The sequence below is a fragment of the Carcharhinus amblyrhynchos genome, chromosome 8 (assembly GCF_965287045.1).
Source record: "Carcharhinus amblyrhynchos chromosome 8, sCarAmb.v2.hapA, whole genome shotgun sequence".
Classification (NCBI taxonomy): domain Eukaryota; kingdom Metazoa; phylum Chordata; class Chondrichthyes; order Carcharhiniformes; family Carcharhinidae; genus Carcharhinus; species Carcharhinus amblyrhynchos.
The window spans coordinates 58,854,745-58,861,948 of NC_137331.1; the positions used below are offsets into that span (position 1 = coordinate 58,854,745).

Genomic DNA, 7,204 nt, shown 5'->3' on the forward strand with positions numbered 1-7,204 from the left:
TTAAACCTATCCGAACAGATCACTGAGCTAAACCTCCCATCAAATGGTGAGCCTACTTATAGATTTTCTAATCGACCTTTATCATACAATGCCCTGCGGCACTTGGGATGTTCTCAGAGGGTGACATCAAATCACTCTCCTCTGGCCTCATTCATACTTTGTCCTCTTTGAGATCTTAGCAGCCACCACATACACGGTCTTCGGTGTTTCTTAAATCTGCTTTTCTCCTTTCATCATGCCCTCTATTGAATTTTTTAGTTTAGTTGGCTGGATAGCGGATTTGTGATGCAGAGTGACACCAACAGCTCGGTTCAATTCCAATACTGTTTGAGGTAATTCATGAAGGCCCACCTTTTCAATCTTGCCCCTCACCAATGGTGTGGCAATCCTCGGGTTAAATCATCATCAGTCAGCTCTCCCCCTCAAAGGGGAAGACAGCCTAGTCATAAAGAACAAAAAACAGCACAGCAGCATGCTTTTTTGCCCTCCAAGCCTGTACTGATCATGAAGCCATAACTGAAAAAAAAACCTTCTGCCCTTACTCGGTCCATATCCCTCTATTTCCTCCGTACTCATATACCCGTTCAGATGCCTCTTAAATTCATGTTCCCATCAGATGCCTCTTAAGACGTGTCATCTGGGACTATGGCAACTTTACTTTACCTTTGGCTCCCACGAGCCTTTAGAAGTTCCCTATCTCAGAATTTTTAAGTTTTTTAAAACTTTGTTGCTACTATATTTTAAAAGTAAACTTACCCTATCATTCCTTATTGATTTACAATCCTTCAATTGTATATTCCCTTTTGAAATACAACAGCCAACCTCAACTCATTTTTCCCTTCGCCTTATGTAAATTATTTTGCAATTTCTCCTGACACTCTTGGTTGATCAACATGTCAAACCACTTGGCCTCAGTCCTTTTTTTTTAATTGATGTTTGTCTTTGCAGGCTTTCTGTCCATAATCCCATGAAACCAGGAATACCCCCATAAGCTTGTTTTCCAGTTTATACATTATGACAGTGATATTGCAAAAACAAGAAATACTAAAACTCATTTTTCCCTGACACAGTGGTCTTTGTCCTGTAAATGGTTCTTTTCTCCACCTCTCTTTTACTGAGAGTGCATAGCAGGCTACATGGCAATCCCCTTCCCGTGACTTCTGAGTGCACAAACAAAATAACCCCTTTGAGTTCATCCTATCAAGAGTTTGCTGTGGGGTTAGCAATAGAAATTGAAGCACACCAAAACCGAGGGGTTAGGAAATCTGCCACCACTTATAAAGAAGGAAGCAAATAAAAACACCTTTCATGGACAAATGGCAGAAGGAGAAATTACAGCTGTTTAAATTAACCCTACTCCTGTCTGTAACATACCACTCAACTCTTAACTTCCAGGGAATAGGGTGTTGGTGAGATCACATCTGGAGTACTGGGTCTAGTTTTGGTCACCTTATTTGAGGAAGTATGTGGTGACATTGGAGACAGTTCAGATGAAGTTCACCAGGTTGATTCCAGACATGAAAGGGTTGATGTATGAGAGATTAAACAGTTTGGCTTCATATTAGCTGGAGCTTAGAAAGGTGAGGGGGAATCTGATCGAGACATATAAAATTTTAAAAGGGATTGACAAAGCAAATGTATACCAAATGTTTCCTCAATGGGCAATCTAGAACAAGAAATCACAGGTATAGGTTGAGAGGCGGTAGATTCAAAACGGAAGTGAGGAGGAACTACTTCTCACAGAGGGTGGTGAATTTGTGGAACTCGCTGCCCCATAGCGTGATGAAGTCTGAATCACTGGATGGTTTCCAGAAGGAGATAGATATATTTCTAATATAAAAGGAATAAAGACATATAGGGAGCAGGTAGGGAGGTGGATTTGAAACCAGTGAGATCAGCCATGATCTGATTGAATGGCAGAGCAGGCGCAAAGGGCTGAATTCACCTCCTTCTGCTTCTAATTCCTATCTTCCTAAGAATGCAATCTCTGTACATTTATCCAAGGAATTCAATCTTTGTATGTTCAATCTCTCCTCATAGATCATTCTAATAAATTTAAACTACATTTTCTTTCAATGTCAACATAACATCTTAAGGTGTCGTGCCTAGAATTGCTCTGTCTCCTGTTATGGTCCAACCAAGACTTTGTAGATATTGACATCTATTCATTTGTATTCTAGTCATCTTGGTATAAAAGCTACATTGTATTGAACATGTTGATTTTTGGTACCTGTTCGTGACATTTTATTGATTTGTGTGCTTGGACCCCAAGTCTCTTTGGAATTCTAACTTTTTACCGTTTAGAAAATGCCCTGTTATTTATTTTTCAGGACCAGTGTGGTTGACCTCATTTTTATCTGCACTGAAATCATGTGCCACAGCTTTATCTATTCACTTAATAACTGACATACTGTCATAATTTTGACCTTGCATTTGCACAGATTACAATACCACCTAACTTTGCATCATCTGCAAATTTAGATGTGTGCCATCATGTAACTTGTCAGTGGACATAGTGAATAGTTGAGGCACCCTCACAGATCCTTGTGGGACACGAGTTAACAGCCTACCAATTAGAGATCCTGCCCATTATCCCTACTCAACCTGATTCCACTCAACCAATTTGCTAACTAGGTCAATAGCTTGCCTTCAATTCCACGAATATCAACCTCAGTTAATGGACTTCATCTTGGAAGACTTCTGGAAGTCCATATAAAACCATAGACATTCCTCTGTCTACTACTTTAGTCATTTATACAAAAACTTCAACGTGATTCATCATGTATGACATACCTCTTCACAAATCCATGCTGGCTCTCTCTGGTCAACTGAAAATGTTCAAAGTGTTCTGTTGTCCTTAATTATAGACACTAGTTTCCCAATGGCATTAGGCTAATGGATCACTCATCGCCAAATTCCCTCTCAGAAGGCTGAAAGATGCAGCTAACACCAAATGTAATAGACGGTCAAATAAATTGTTAGAAGGAACAAAACACTTAATGTTTTATGACAGTCTCAGAATACCCTAAAGTATTCAATTAATTTTGTAATGCTGTCATTATCAGCAATTTGGTAGACAGTTTCTATTCAAATAAGTCCTGCAAGCAGAAGATCAAACAAATGGCTCATTAGATTTTGGTGCCTCTAATTAAGACAGACATATTCATTAGGTCACCAGGGGCATTGAACAAGAAGCTTAGCTAGCAGATAGAAACTTGCTTTAATGTTATATCCAAACACACCACCTTGATTCAGCCTCAGTCTGTACTGAAGCAGCATATTGGATGATGTGCTCAAATCCTAGAAAGACTTGAACCTGCAGTCAACTAGCTCAAAGTTAAGACTGTAACAACTGGCATAATTGTGACTAACCTCAAGGATGAATTAAGTATATTACACACTGTCAGAAGTATTGGACTAGGTGCAATTTGTAGACTATTGGGATTGACGTACATAATAAACCCAAAATCTGGTAGCAATCTCACATTACAGGATTACGCTCCCTACCACGTAGCAGCATTGAGCAATAATGTCATAGCATGGGAAACTGGGCATCTGAAATCTGAGTGAGCAGAACAAGCAAATTTATGTTTCTTTAATCAATCAGATTGAAGAAATATGAAATTAGCAGCTCAAGTATTGAGAAGGAAGTGTAATTTTATTGGGTGAATTTGACGCCAATTAAGGGCTAAGTTAAGAGACAGAAAACAGGAAAAATAAAATAAAATGCATTCTATGTTTTTAAAATCTCCAACAACTAAAATTTAAAGGAATGAGACTCCACTTTCAGTACCAGAGAGATTGCTTGGTTGCAATTAACACATCACGTCATAAAAGCAAAAAAACTTGTATTTAAATAGCACATTTAACAAAGTGAACTGTCCTAAGATACATCGTGACGGCAAACAAAATGCAATACGTGCCATATGAGAAAATAAGGCCGACGACCATAGCTTGAGGAAAGAGGTAGGTTTTAATGCCTTAAAAGAAGCTGAGAAAAATGGAGGAAAATCCAGAGCTTAGAGATTTTGCAGGAGACTTAGACACTAGTGAAGTAATTCAGGGATGTTCAAGAGGCCATAATTAGAAGAATGAGGAAATTTGTCAGACAGGAAGAGGTTGTAGAGAGGGAGGGGAGGCAAAAATCACAAAGGGATTTGAAAATATGGTAAATATTTTTAAAATTGCAATATTGCCAAACTAAGAGTCCACGTAAGTCAGCCAACAAACGTGATGGGTGGATGGCACTCAGGGCAAGTTAGAACAATAGGGTTTTTTAGTAAGATAAAGTTGGATGGCTCTACAGAGGTGGAAACAGGTGGTCTTAGTGATGGCATGGATATGGGCAGTAACTCATCTCAGGGTCAACATGATCCAGACAGTTGCTATTCAGAAGGATAGAGTTGATTGCTTTGGAATGGAGTTTGTGCCAAAGACCCCAAGTTTCCTTTTTTTTGAGTAAAAGGGATTTCAAGAGTACACCCCTTTAATTGTTTTTGCCTGACAACCAGAATAATCTGACAAACTGAATTGTAAGCAGTCTGTACAAGAACTTTCGGGTTGCTATGTGGCTGACAGGGCACATTGGAAGGGAGCAAACACAACGGCTTTGGTCTTCCCAATATTTAATTGGAGGAAATGTCTGCTATCCAATATTGGATGGCGCTTAAACAATCTGACATTACAGAGACAGTGAAGGGGTCCAAGTCATGATGAGGTAAAGTTGAAGATCATCAGTTTACATGTGGAACCTGATGCTGTGACTGTGGATAATGTAAAGGGCAGCAGTTAGATAAATGAGGGAACTAAATACAGGTTCTTGGGGGACAAAGGCAATGGTGGAAGCAAATGCTGATTACTAGGAAATAAGTTAATTCAAGTCATAAGGCTAGAAACTTGAAGTGAAAAGCAGGAACAATCTTAACATTTCGTATTTTATATTTTCTGTATCAGTCCATCACGAGTTATACCATCTTATATCACCAAGACAGTTTTCCTCTGCCAATTGTCCACCAATGATTCAACTTGGGTCCACTGACACCAAAACCCTTATCCATGCTTTTCTCACCTCTGAAGTCAATTTTACCCACATTGGAATTTTTGGAGGAATTCAACAAAGACAATTTGTCCAATACTCAATCCACCTGTATACCTGTCCTACATAAATTCCTGTGCTTGCTGACCTGCATAAAACTCTCTGGGATCCCCAATAGGCTGAGGATGCTAGATCAATTCGGGGGGATGGGGGTGGGGGTTTCAAGACTGATTATTTGTTAGAAAGAATCTCAAATGATATGAAGCAACGGCAAGTAAAGATCAACCATGTTCAAAATCAATACAATTGGCTCAAAGAGCTGAATAGCCCATCCCTGTTCCAATGCTGCTATGAATCTCCACCCTTCTCAACACCTCCTCCAACAATCATGTCATCTCTCTTCATTCTACAACTGCAACCTTCTGTGCATCCCATCCGAATTTCACCACTCCATTAGGACAGAATCTTCAACCACCTTAACTACACACTCATCAACTTCTCCACGAATCGCTCCACCTTCAAGCATTTTTCATATAAGCACTTTTCCTAATACTCCATGGTATAATCCACTTTCCCATATCATATTATTTTGCTCCGCCCGTACCACAACTTCCCCTCGCCAACTGGGTAATATTTTCTACATCAATGCACTATAAAAAGTAAATCCATCCAAATAAAGTTAGGTTATTTCCCATCAACAGTAGAGAGGGGGAAATGGAAGGTGTAACCTGCCTTCACAGAGTGGCACATTTGTCGTCAGGCAACTTTAGTACACAAACTTCATCTTTAACTTTAGTACACAAACTAACTTCAGTTAGTACACAAACTGAAACCAACACCCGGCCAACCAGTGGTCAGTCTCTGAGCAGCAGTTACCACAAAACGTATTTAACGCAAAAGGAAATTATTTTCAGCAATAGCTGTAGACGAAGCAAAATATAAACGTGCAGCGACCCACAGTTATCCAAACAATGAGAAACGCGCAGAGTCGGAACTCAGCGTTCCCGGGCTGAAACACCAACACCCTGGCAACGAGGGATCCACCTCCACACCACAACATCAGCCAGGCAACGGGGAACCACAACACTATCAACCCGGGCAACGGGCAACCCCACACATCAACCCGGGCAACGGGCAACCCCACACATCAACCCGGGCAACGGGCAACCCCACACATCAACCCGGGCAACGGGCAACCCCACACATCAACCCGGGCAACGGGCAACCCCACACATCAACCCGGGCAACGGGCAACCCCACACATCAACCCGGGCAACGGGCAACCCCACACATCAACCCGGGCAACGGGCAACCCCACACATCAACCCGGGCAACGGGCAACCCCACACATCAACCCGGGCAACGGGCAACCCCACACATCAACCCCACATCACATCATCAACGCGGAACCCCCACACTACAACCTGGCAACGGACATTTCCCTACTCCACACTTACAGAATAGCAGAAAACCTTGCTTCCTATAACTACCAGTCAACACGGTACAAAATTACAGATTACAGATTACAAAATTGCAGATTACAAAAGCCCGCAGAAAAATAGGGTCGGGGGGGGAGATAAATTGTAAATATGGGGAAAGCGCGAACAGGTACGGACAAGTTAACGGGCTTTGGGTCCTCCTCGTTTTGTCAAAGGTGTTGAGCAGAATATATCAACTTGTAAAGCAAAGTTCGGTTAGTCGCTACCTGCTTACACTCTCCACCGCCCCTCGCGCTCTGTACTGAAGAGTTAAACCAGGCTGCACGCGAGCCTCTTTCACCAACCGTCACTGGGTCCTCCCAGCCTGACTCCTCAAGACCAGAGTGCATTGTGATCGCCCAGAGCCAACCAGCCTTGGCTTTTTCCCCAGTCTCGGAACTGCGGCTTCAGTAAAAGGAAAGGCAAGAGTGAACTTTCGAAATACTCCCCTTCGTGTCTGTGTGTGCTTCCCTGCTGGGCTGGATGATTAATACCAATGTTAAAAAGTTATGTTTCTTCGATTATTTTTGTTTTTCTTCAGTCACATTTCATTCATTTTTACACCTCGTCACTTACTTATTTTTATTTTCTGAATTATTTTATGTTTTTGTACGAGTTTCTTGTTTATTTTCCTTTAGTTGATTCTTTTTTTAAACAATTGTTGACTTATTAATTGGTTAATTTCCTCAGA

At 41.2% G+C, this 7,204-nt stretch overlaps 1 protein-coding gene across 5 annotated transcripts in view; it reads right to left on the reverse strand.

The window, feature by feature from the left end:
- The window catches only part of cspp1a (centrosome and spindle pole associated protein 1a), a 213,804-nt gene extending 206,976 nt beyond the window's left edge, over positions 1 to 6,828 (reverse strand). For 4 of the 5 annotated variants that reach the window (XM_080194128.1, XM_080194129.1, XM_080194127.1 and 1 more), the window contains exons 1-2: positions 6,741 to 6,828; positions 2,794 to 2,943 (exon numbers count right to left, since the gene is read on the reverse strand). The gene's annotated coding sequence lies outside the window, so the exon portion shown is untranslated. The remainder of the gene's footprint in view (positions 1 to 2,793; positions 2,944 to 6,740) is intronic. The other variant, XM_080194126.1, reaches the window with a different exon arrangement.
- Positions 6,829 to 7,204: the final 376 nt, after the last annotated feature.